Source organism: Musca autumnalis, unplaced genomic scaffold, assembly GCF_047663935.1.
Source record: "Musca autumnalis isolate F117 unplaced genomic scaffold, ASM4766393v1 scaffold_4, whole genome shotgun sequence".
Lineage (NCBI taxonomy): Eukaryota > Metazoa > Arthropoda > Insecta > Diptera > Muscidae > Musca > Musca autumnalis.
In genome coordinates this window covers 36,987,440-37,000,237 of record NW_027411977.1, presented here as the reverse complement: position 1 = coordinate 37,000,237, position 12,798 = coordinate 36,987,440, and the positions used below count along the sequence as shown (strand labels likewise).

The 12,798-nt window shown below is 36.1% G+C and overlaps 1 protein-coding gene across 1 annotated transcript in view; it reads right to left on the bottom strand.

Moving 5' to 3' along the window:
• Eip78C (Ecdysone-induced protein 78C) overlaps positions 1 to 12,798 on the bottom strand; it is a 316,686-nt gene that overhangs the window by 256,086 nt on the left and 47,802 nt on the right. The window lies entirely within an intron of this gene.

Sequence of the window (12,798 nt, the reverse complement as noted above, 5' to 3'; positions counted from 1 at the left end):
GAGATATACCCTCAGCCTGTGTATATTGAAACATTTTTTTTCCCAAAAAACGTATGTATTTAGGGGGTTTTAAAAATTTTGGGCGTTTGAACCGACAAAAATGTTGATTAGGATTAAAGATCAAAAGTTTTGCGGAGGAGGTACTAAACGGAAGTGGATCTTCAGTCACTACATATGGTGCCATAGGGGGTTTTTACACCCTTCGGGATGTTTGCTCAAGAAGTATGGATGTGCCCCTGAAAAAAACTTTTACCATCGTAATTGAGGCAGCGAATGCAAGTTGCTTCAACAAAAATCAAAGTGATTCGATATCAGGTCTTAAAGTGAACATATCCGAAATTTTGTGTGGGAGGTACCGGATGGAGTGGACAAATATAGTCCATATTTGAACCTGATCTATATCTGGAAGATATATTTGGATGTGTAAAATATGGACCAAGAGTTACCGTACGAACAAATTTTCCAAACATTTTTGAACTTTTGTGGGGGAGTTTCCTGAAGGAGTGGATCGATATGGCTTCTCTTCGAACTTAAACTATGTTTGGACAAAATATTACGAAGGCCAAATTTTGGACCGAATCGGCAGATCCGTTCTAGAGTTCTCTTGCGTTCCAACCACCTCACACGGTGTCATAGGGGTTTTTTGCAAATTGCATGCTATTTTCTCAGGAAGTATGGACTTGCCGCTAAGGAAACTTGTACCGTCGTATGGGGGTCAGAGAATACAGTTGCTAAAACAAAAACAAGTGAGAAAAGGCTATAGTCGGGACGGGGCCGACCATGTGATACCCTACACCACTACCCCTGTGCATAAACTTTTCACTGGTAAACATTTCTTTTAGAGAATATAATCCGACTACCACCAAAAATAATATGCCTCTTTCTCTCTGGGACCCCCATAAGCAACCAAAATTTCGTGACTATCCGATCAAAATTACGACCTGTAGCTTGATTGCAAAAAATGGAACAATTGGATGCATTACCGACTATTGTGGTATCTCCCTTGTTTGACCACCTTCGCCAACCTGCTTTACACCAATGTAAAGGTAATATTTTCTTCTTCCATTGACAGGCTTTGCCGTTGGAATACCCCTACTAGAAGCCGATATATTCACAAAGAAGAAAACTTTGAATTTGTCTCCAAATGAGTTTTTCCCCATTCCGACCCCTAAATATTATCCGACTATCACCAAAATCAATAGGCTTCTTCCTTTGTGGGGCCCCCATCTACCCCCAAAAATTTCGTCACTATCCGATCAAAATTCCAACTTGTAGCGTGATTACAAAAAATGAAAATATTGGGTATATTACTGAATTTTGCAATATCTCGGTTTGCTCACTTACGCCAACATACTTTGCATCAATATAAACGAGATCTTTTCTTCTTCAATTGACGGGTATTCCTTTTGGAATACTCCAACCAGAGGCGCAGATATTCGCATAAAAAACGTTGACTTTTCTCCACATAAGCTTTTCGCTTAGTCCGACTCCTGAATATTATCCGACCATCACCAAACTAAATAGGCTTCTTCCTCTGTGGGACCCGCATCAACTCCCAAAAAATTCGTGACGATCCAATCAAAATTGCGACCTGTAGCGTGATTACAAAAAAATCGAAAAATGGGATGCATTATCTACTATTGCGAAATCTCTGTTGTTTGAGCACCTACGACAACCTGCTTTACATCCTTGTAAAGTTGATATTTTCTACTTTCCTTGTCAGGTTTTGCTTTAGATATACCTCTTAAAGAAACAGAGATATTGGCTTTAAAATAAAATGTAGACTTTTCTCCAAATAAGTGTTTGCCCAGTCCGACCCCTAATTATTATCCGACCATCACCAAAATCAATAGCCTTCTTCATCTATGAGACCCCCATTAACCCTCAAATCTTCGTGACGATCCGATCAAAATTGCGACCTGTAGCGTGATTTCCAAAAAAATAGAAAAATGGGATGTATTAGCGACTATTGCGATATCTCCGTTATTTGGTTACCAACGCCGACCTAGTTTGCATCATTGTAAAGAGGGGATCTTCTACTTTCAGAGTCAGACTTTGCTTTTGGAAAGTTTTCAACCAAAGCTGTGATATTCGTCAATATAATTAAAATCGCAAAAATGAAAATTGGGGTTTTATTTGCTTCTATTGTGATATCTTCGTTGTTTGATCACCTACGAGCACCTGCTTTACATCATTAGAAAGGTGATATTTTCTACTTTCATTTTTTTTTTTTTTTGCTTTTGGTATACCCCATATAGAAGCTGAGATATTCACTTTGGAAAAAAACGTTGTCATTTTATCCACCTAAGTTTTTTGCCCTTTCCGACCCCTAAATATTATCCGACCATCACCAAAATCAATAGGCTTCTTCCCCTCCGGGACCCCTATCAACATGCAAAATTTCGTGACGATCCGATCAAAATTGCGACCTGTAGCGTGATTACAAGGTTTAGATGGACAGACGGACAGACGGACGGACGGACGGACGGACTGACGGACGGACACACATAGCCAGATCGACTCAGCTCGTCGAGACATTCATTTTGGTATATATAAGTATGGGTCTGCGACCATTATTTCGATGCGTTACAAACTTTTTGGCCAAAACCAACTTATAATACCCTCCCCACATAGTGGTGTAGGGTATAATCAAAGCGATTCGAGAGATGGCCTTAAACTGAACTTTTCCGAAATTTTGTGTTGGAGGTACCCGAAGGAGTAGAGCGATTGAGTCCATATTAAAACATTATCTAAGTCTGGTACAAATTTCACGATGTGCAAAGTATGGACCAAATCGGTTACTTCCTCCAAGAGTTATCGTGCGCACAAATGTTCAGAACATTTCCGAACTTTTGTGGGGGAGGTACCGGAAGGAGTGGACCGAACTTAAACTAAGTTTGGACTAAATATTACGAAAGCCAAATTTTGGACCGAATCGGTTGATCCATCCGAGAGTTATCGTGCGCACCAGCCAGCCAGACAGACGGACGGACATTGCTAAATCAACTCCAAAATGTCTGAAACACATTTCGTCCAAACATACTTGGGGTCTAAAACCATTATTTCGTTGAGGCACATTTTGCCCGTATGAAAGTGTATATACCCTCGTTAGCATAAATGCTGAGGGTATCAAAATAAAAAAGTTGTTTAATATTTTCAAGGGCTGTAGATTTTTTAAACATTTTTCAAGGGCATAGATTTATGTCAAAAATGTTTTCAAGGACGTTCACTTTCAAATATTTTCGGGAGCGTGGACTTATCTAAACATATTTTCAAGGGCGTGGATTTTTTAAAAAAAACATACTCAAGGGCATGGATTTTTTAAAAACATTTTCAAGAGCAGGGATTTTTTATTAATTTTTTTTTCTAGGGCATACATTTTTCTAAAAATATTTTCAAGGGCATACATAGATTTTTCTACAAATATTTGTCAAAGCATCGATTTATTTTTAAATATTTTCAAGGGCGTGGATTTTTTAAATATTTTTATAAATACGTTTCAAGGGCGTGGGTTTTTTTTTTAAATATTTTTCAATATCGTGGATTTTTTAAATATTTTTCAAGAGCGTGGATTTTTAAAATACCTTTCCAAGCGTGTTCTTTTAACATTTTTCAAGGGCGTGGATTTTTTTAAAAATATTTTTCAAGGTCGTGGATTTTTTTTAAAAATATTTTTCAATATCGTGGATTTTTTAAATATTTTTCAAGAGAGTGGATCTTTTTAAAAGTATTTTTCAAGAGCTTTTTAAAAATATTTTTCAAGAGCGTGGATCTTTTTAAAAATATTTTTCAAGAGCGTGGATCTTTTTAAAAATATTTTTCAAGAGCGTGGATCTTTTTAAAAATATTTTTCAAGAGCGTGGATCTTTTTAGCGTGTTCTTTTACCATTTTTCAAGGGCGTGGATTTTTTTAAAAATATTTTTCAAGGGCGTGGATTTTTTTAAAAATATTTTTCAAGGGCGTGGATTTTTTTAAAAATATTTTTCAAGGTCGTGGATTTTTCTAAAAATATTTTTTCAAAAGCGTGGATTTTTTTAAAAATATTTTTCAAGGGCGTGAATTTTTTTAAAAATATTTTCCAAGGGCGTGGATTTTTTTATAAAAAAATTTTTCAAGGGCGTGGAATTTTTTTAAAAATATTTTTCAAGGGCGTGGATTTTTTTACAAAATATTTTGCAAGGGCCTGGATTTTTTTTACAAAATATTTTTCAAGGGCGTGGATTTTTTTAAAAATATTTTTCAAGGGCGTGGATTTTTTTAAAAATATTTTTCAAGGGCCTGGATTTTTTTACAAAATATTTTTCAAGGGCGTGGATTTTTTTAAAAATATTTTTCAAGGGCCTGGATTTTTTTACAAAATATTTTTCAAGGGCCTGGATTTTTTTACAAAATATTTTTCAAGGGCGTGGATTTTTTTAAAAATATTTTTCAAGGGCGTGTATTTTTTTAAATTATTTTTCAAGGGCGTGGATTGTTTTAAAAATATTTTTCAAGGGCGTTGATTTTTTTAAAAATATTTTTCAAGGGCGTGGATCTTTTTAAAAATATTTTTCAAGAGCGCGGATCTTTTTAACAATATTTTCAAGAGCGTGGATCTTTTTAACAATATTTTTCAAGAGCGTGGATCTTTTTAAAAAGATTTTCCAAGAGCGCGGATCTTTTTAAAAAGATTTTTCAAGAGCGTGGATCTTTTTAAAAAGATTTTTCAAGAGCGCGGATCTTTTTAAAAATATTTTTCAAGAGCGTGGATCTTTTTAACGATATTTTCAAGAGCGTGGATCTTTTTAACAATATTTTTCAAGAGCGTGGATCTTTTTAAAAAGATTTTTCAAGAGCGCGGATCTTTTTAAAAATATTTTTCAAGAGCGTGGATCTTTTTAAAATGATTTTTCAAGAGCGCGGATCTTTTTAAAAATATTTTTCAAGAGCGTGGATCTTTTTAACAATATTTTCAAGAGCGTGGATCTTTCTAAAAATATTTTTCAAGGACGTGGATTTTTTTAAAAATATTTTTCAAGGGCGTGGATTTTTTTAAAAATATTTTTCAAGGGCTTGGATTGTTTTAAAAATATTTTTCAAGGGCGTGGATTGTTTTAAAAATATTTTTCAAGGGCGTGGATTGTTTTAAAAATATTTTTCAAGGGCGTGGATTGTTTTAAAAATATTTTTCAAGGGCGTGGATTGTTTTAAAAATATTTTTCAAGGGTGTGGATTTTTTAAATATCTTTCATGGGCGAAATTTTTTCTTAAAATATTTTTCAAGTTCATGGATTTTTTAAAATTTTTTCAAGTTCGTGGATTTTTTAAAATATTTTTCAAGTTCGTGGATTTTTTAAAATATTTTTCAAGTTCGTGGATTTTTTAAAATATTTTTCAAGGTCGTGAATTTTTTTTTAAATATTTTTCAAGGTCGTGGATTTTTTTTAATATTTTTCAAGGGCGTGGATTTTTTTAAAAATATTTTCAATTGCGTGGATTTTTTTACAAAATATTTTTCAAGGCCGTGGATTTTTTTAAAAATATTTTCAAAGGCGTGGATTTTTTTTAAAAAATATTTTTCAAGGGCGTGGATTTTTTTTAAAAGTATTTTTTAAGGGCTTGGATTTTTTTTAAAAATATTTTTCAAGGGCGTGGATTTTTTTTAAAAAATATTTTTCAAGGGCGTTGATTTTTTTTAAAAGTATTTTTTAAGGGCGTGGATTTTTTCAAAAATATTCTTCAATGGCGTGGATTTTTTTTAAAATATTCTTCAAGGGCCTGAATTTTTTTCAAAAATATTCTTCAAGGGCTTGAATTTTTATAAAAATATTCTTCAAGGGCGTTAATTTTTTTTTAAAATATTCTTCAAGGGCGTGAATTTTTTAAAAATATTCTTCAAGGGCGTGAATTTTTTTAAAAATATTTTTCAAGGTAGTTATTTTTTTAAATATTTTTCAAGGGCGTGAATTTTTATACCCTCAGCCTTTAGGCTATGAAGGGTATATACACTTTCATACGGGCAAAATGTGCCTCATCGAAATAATGGTTTTAGACCCCAAGTATGTTTGGACCAAATGTGTTTCAGACAATTTGGAGTCGATTGAGCAATGTCCGTCCGTCTGTCTGTCGGCCTGTCTGGCTGGCTGGAGCGCTCGATAACTCTCGAACGGATGAACCGATTCGGTTCAAATTTTGGCTTTCGTAATATTTTACCCAAACTTAGTTTAAGTTCAAAGATGGGCTATATCGGTCCACTCCTTCCGGTACCTCCCCCAGAAAAGTTCGAAAATGTTCCGAAAATTTGTGCGCGCGATAACTCTTGCAGGGAGTAACCGATTTGGTCCATACTTTGCCCATCGTAAAATGTGTACAAAACTTAGATAATGTTTCAATATAGACTTAATCGGCCCACTCCTTGGGGTACCTCCCACACAAAATTTCGGAAATGTTCAGTTTAGGGTCATCTCTCGAATCGCTCTGATTTTTGTTTTAACAACTTGTATTCACTGCTCTTCGGTTATAAGGATCTCGGAATATTCTCTCCAAACGGTACACAGATTTGTTCAGAATCTTCAAAATTTCGAAGGAAATATTATGCGTGACATTTTAAATTCAGAAGTGCCTTTTAGTTGGTCAAATACTTATTATTTATCCCCAATTGGAATTTTGAAGGAACAAACTGATTTTCCTGGTAGACATTTTTATTCTTCTCCAACTCCCGGCATACACAGGGGTTAGGATACCTTTTTATTTTAGTTTTTAAGTTAGTTTGTAAGTAAAAAATTATTTTTTAGTTTTAAGAACCCTAATCGTAGACAAAGCTCTACTAGCCAATACATATGCCTGGAGCAAGCATATTAAAGCCTAATTATTGTCATCCGCAGAATATAATTACATCGTTATTATGTCAGTTTGTTAACATTTGCTATTTATTAAAATTAAAACAATACTTTATAGTTTTAAGTTATCCTCTCGTTTGTTATTTTTTATGTAAATTTTTGGCATTATATGTTGGCATTATAAGTCTCAATAAACTTAACCTTAACCTTAACCTTGTATTCACTGCCCTCCATACGACGGTAGAAGTTTCATTAGGGGCAAGTCCATACTTCCTGAGAAAATAGCCTGAAAGTTGCATAAAAACCCCTATGACACCGTGTGAGGTGGTTGGAGCGCAAGATAACTCTAGAACCGGTCTGCCGATTCGGTCCAGAATTTGGCCTTAGTAATAGTTTGTCCAAACATAGTTTAAGTTTGAAGATAAGCCATATCGGTCCACTCCTTCAGGTACCTCTCCCACAAAAGTTCAAAAATGTTCGGAAAAATTGTTCGTACGGTAACTCTTGAAGGGAGTGGCCGAATTGGTCATACTTTACACATCCTAATATATCTACTAGATATAGATTAGATTCAAATATGGACTATATTTGTCCACTCCATCCCGTACCTCCCACACAAAATTTCGGATAAGTTCACTTTAAGACCTAATATCGACTGACTTTGATTTTTGTTGAAGCAACTTGCATTCGCTGCCTCAATTACGATATTAAATGTTTTTAGGGGCAGTATGTAAGTATGGACTTCTTGAGCAAACAGCCCGAAGAGTGTAAAAACCCCCTATGACACCATATGTTGTGGCTGGAGATCCACTTCCATAACGGTCAATGTCGATCCATTCCTTTTAGTATCTTCTTCGCAAAACTTTTGATCTTTAATCCTAATCAATATTTTTGTCGGTTCAAACTCCCAAATTTTTTAAAACCCGTTAAATACATACGTATTTTGGGAAAAAATTTTTTCAATATACACATGCTGAAGGTAACCCTCTGTCGGCAAAGCCGACTGATGCTTTTTTACTTGTTTTTTATATTTTTCAAAGGCGTGGCTTTTTTAAAATATTTTTCAAGGGGTTTAGATTCAATGCCTTTACTTTTTTAATATTTTTCAAGGGTGTGGCATTGATCGGCATGTGCTCTGGATTAGATTGACTCAGGAGTTATATACTGTAAAATGGTATGGCTTAGAGGTTATCGTCTGCAGATAGACTTTGAGGTCACCTTTTTTAGATAAGACGCCCTCAGAGTTTATATACTGAATATTTAATGTTCTCGGAGACTTCTGATCTTATCTGCTTTAGAGTAGGTCATCAGATGTCGTAAACTGCACAACAAATGGATTCGGAGGCGATCTAATTTAGAGTACAACGATTGGAAGGTCATCTAATTTAAAATAGAGCGTAACTCATGAATCAGAGTTCATTCACAAGATAGTAAATGGGTTCAGAGGTCATCTATTGCCAAAGAAGATAAAAGCACTTGTCGTCTTATTTGTGTACCCATAATAGAAAGAATATTGAAACTTTTCGCCATTTGTATGGATTCAAATAAAATAAATCATGCTCATATTCGAATCACTATTCAAACCTTAAAAAAAAACTGAAAGTGTCCTACCTTGTGGTAATTTAACATTAGCCAATGAAGCTATGGATGATGTTGCTGTGGATAACCCCGATGATGATGATTGTGAATGATTGAGGTGGTTTCCAATAAAATGCTCAGTAGCCAATGATGATGATGATGAGACTGCTGCTGAAGATGATGCTGCTGCTGTGGCAGTTGTTGATGAATTTGTTCCAATAATTCGATTGTTTCCGGTTCCGCTAACGTTTGGGTTGCTGCAGCCGCTTGTGTTGGTGTTGTTGAGGTTGTTGCTGCTAGAACTACTGCCGCAAATGCTGCTACTATTGCTGGCGATGGAAGAGGTTGAAGAACAGCCGGATGACGATGAGTTCGATTGTGTAAAGCTGTGGAGATTGTTGTTCGTGGCGTATAACGCACTTCCACCATTGCCAAATTGTGGAAAACTTCCCAGTGAAGAAGTTGCTACTGCCGCCGATGCAGTTGTTACCAATGAACTAGATGATGATGATGATGCTCCGGCACACAATGAACTGGATGTGGCAATTAAATTTGTAGAATTATTCTTATTATTAGCTGAAGAACTTTGCTGATAGAATTTATGGCATTCATTAAGCGTTACAGCTGAACTTGTACCAACACCGCTACCACTACCACTTATGGCATTTGCACTTTGCTGTGCAACATTTATTGTTGGCGATTCTAGGAGATATGATTCAGTCTCCACCGATTCTACAGAGCCCGGATCACTGAAACCACCCTGTGTCGAGGAATCTTCAGGTGTATCGAAAAAATGTAAATTGAAATCTGTGTGGGCATCAAAACGCACCTCAGGCAATACCTCGTCGTCGTCCTCTTCTTCCTCCTCTTCCTGCTTTACGGCACTGTGCAAATTATCGTTGGCACCGGTCGAGCCGGTTGCTGTGCGACACAAATTATTCTGTAAACTGTTGTTGTTGCGCTGTTTTGTTGTCTCCACCAGACTGGAACCGATTTGTGCCTGATCCAAATCTAATTTGAATACATCCATGGTTCGATCAACTCCAGAGCCATCGTCTTTTGTCCAGACATTTTTGTAATTTGTGTTTTAATGCAGATTCGTGGGTTATATCAAAAATCGTTTGGGGGAGTTATTTTATTGTTCGATTAGAGTTTTGAGTTTGTTTCGGTTGTTCGCAGGATATTTTTTTTTAATGATTTGTTTGTGTGTTTCCAAGACGACACTATTTTCACGATGGCAATAATAAAGTAGTGACCAGTGACTAATAAAGAAAAGAATGCCTTTGGAATCTGTTATTTTTTAATAAGACTGGATGTGAGAGGTATTTTAAGGATAGGGTACCCTTGGAAAATTGTTGTTGGGGGTAAATAATTCAAATTTACAATATTTACACAATTTCTATATCAATGGAGACAAAATTAGTTCGGTTTCCATTGATCGTTTAAGAACACAGAACGACCGTATAATAATGAGGATTTGGGACGTCATGGGTATTAAATTACTATACGGGAAAGATACCCATGATAGAGACATCTTTGTGCAAATTGAACTATTAGGGAGCTGCAAAAGTGTCCACGGAGAAAATGAACTGTCTCAACATTGAGTTAACTACCGTCCTGGGGTCTGAGATTTTTTTTAGAAACAAAGTCCAGTCCTGGAGCCTGCACATTTTCTTCTATAAAAAAAGTCCAGTCCTGAAGTCTGATATTTCTTTCTATAGAAAAAAGCCCAGTCCTGGGGTCTGAACATTTTTTTCTATAAAAAAAATCAGTCCTGAGGTCTGCAAATTTGTTTCTATAGAAAAAAGTCCAGTCCTGGGGTCTGACAATTTTTTTCTATAAAAAAGTCCAGTCCTGAGGTCTGTAATTTTTTTCTATAGAAAAAAAAGTCTAGTCCTGGGGTCTGGATTTTTTTTTATAGAAAAAAGTCCAGTCCTCGGTTCTAGGAATTTTTTCGGGGAATTTTTTCTAGCGACAAAAATCCAGTCCTGCTGTTTGGGATTTTTTCTATGGAAAAAAGCCCAGTCCTGTGGTCTGGGATTTTTTCTATAGAACAAGCCTATTTATGGGGCCTGGGAGCCCAGTTTTGGGGTATGGTAATTTTTTTCTATAGAAACAAACTCCATTTCCGGGATCTGGGAATTTTTTTCTATAGAAAAAAAGTCCAGTTCTGGGGTCTGGACATTTTTCTATAGAAAGAAGGCCAGCCCACTCATGGGGCCTGGGAGCCCAGTCATGGGGTCTGGTAATTTTTTTCTATAGAAAAAAAGTCCATTTTCGGGATCTGGGAATTTTTTTCTATAGAAAAAATTCCAGTTCTGGGGTCTGCAAATTTTTCTATAGAAAGAAGGCCAGCCCTGGGGTCTGTGTTTTGTTTCTATAGAAAAAAGGTCAGCCCAGGGCTCTGGGAATTTGTTTCTATAGAAAAAAAGGCGAGCCATGGGATCTGGGACAGTTTCTAAAAAAAAGGACCGCACTGGGGCCTGCGATTTTTTTCTATAGAAAAAAGGCCAGCCCTGGAGTTTGGAAATTTTCTCTATAGAATGGAGGCCAGCCTTGGGGCCTGGGAATTTTTTTAATCAATAAAAAGCCTGGAGTCTGTGATTTTTTCTATAGAAAAAAGTTCAGAACTGGGATCTGGGATTTTTTATATAGAAAAATCCTAGAACTGGGTTCTGGGAATTTTTTTTCTATAAAAAAAGTCCAGTACTGGTGCCTGGGAATTTTTTCTATAGAATAAAGTCCAGCCCTGGGGTTCTGGGAATTTTCTCTATAGAAAGGAGGCCAGCCCTGGGGTCTGGACATTTTTAATAGATAAAAGGCCAGCTTTTTTCTATAGAAAAGATGTTCAGAACTGGGGTCTGGGATTTTTTCTATACAAAAAATGTCCAGTCCTGGTGTCAGGGATTTTTTCTGTAGAAAAATATGAAATATTTTTCCTATAGAAAAAAAAGTCCAGTCCTGGGGTCTGCGAATTTTTTTCTATAGAAAAAATGTCCAGTCCTGGGGTCTGCGATTTTTTTTCTATAGAAAAAAAGTCCAGTTCTGGGGTCTGGGAATTTTTTTCTATAGAAAAAAGGTCAACCGTAGAGTCTGTGAACTTTTTCTATAGAAAAAAAGTTCCGTCCTGGGGTCTGGGAATTTTTTGCTATAGAAAAAAAGTCCAGTCCTGGGGTCTGGGAATTTTTTTCTATAGAAAAAAACTCCAGTCCTGGGGTCTGGGAATTTTTTTCTATAGAAAAAAACTCCAGTCCTGGGGTCTGGGAATTTTTTTCTATAGAAAAAAACTCCAGTCCTGGGGTCTGGGAATTTTTTTCTATAGAAAAAAACTCCAGTCCTGGGGTCTGGGAATTTTTTTCTATAGAAAAAAACTCCAGTCCTGGGGTCTGGGAATTTTTTTCTATAGAAAAAAACTCCAGTCCTGGGGTCTGGGAATTTTTTTCTATAGAAAAAAACTCCAGTCCTGGGGTCTGGGAATTTTTTTCTATAGAAAAAAAGTCCAGTCCTGTGGTCTGAGAATTTTTTTCTATAGAAAAAAAGTCCAGTCCTGTGGTCTGAGAATTTTTTTCTATAGAAAAAAAGTCCAGTCCTGGGGTCTGGGATTTTTTTTCTATAGAAAAAAAGTCCAGTCCTGGGGTCTGGGAATTTTTTTCTATAGAAAAAAAGTCCAGTCCTGGGGTCTGGGAATTTTTTTCTATAGAAAAAAAGTCCAGTCCTGGGGTCTGGGAATTTTTTTCTATAGAAAAAAAGTCCAGTCCTGGGGTCTGGGAATTTTTTTCTATAGAAAAAAGTCCAGTCCTGGGGTCTGCGAATTTTTTTCTATAGAAAAAAAGTCCAGTCCTGGGGTCTGCGAATTTTTTTCTATAGAAAAAAAGTCCAGTCCTGGGGTCTGGGAATTTTTTTCTATAGAAAAAAAGTCCAGTCCTGGGGTCTGGGAATTTTTTTCTATAGAAAAAAAGTCCAGTCCTGGGGTCTGGGAATTTTTTTCTATAGAAAAAAAGTCCAGTCCTGGGGTCTGGGAATTTTTTTCTATAGAAAAAAAGTCCAGTCCTGGGGTCTGGGAATTTTTTTCTATAGAAAAAAGTTCAGTCCTGGGGTCTGGGAATTTTTTTCTGTAGAAAAAATTCCAGTCCTGGGGTCAAGGAATTTTTTCTATCGAAAAACAGTCCAGTCCTGGGGCCTGAGAATTTTTTTCTATAGAAAAAAGTCCAGTCCTGGGGTCTGGGAATTTTTTTCTATAGAAAAAAAGTCCAGTCCTGGGGTCTGGGAATTTTTTTCTATAGAAAAAAAGTCCAGTCCTGGGGTCTGGGAATTTTTTTCTATAGAAAAAAAGTCCAGTCCTGGAGTCTGGGAATTTTTTTCTATAGAAAAAAAGTCCAGTCCTGGGGTCTGGGAATTTTT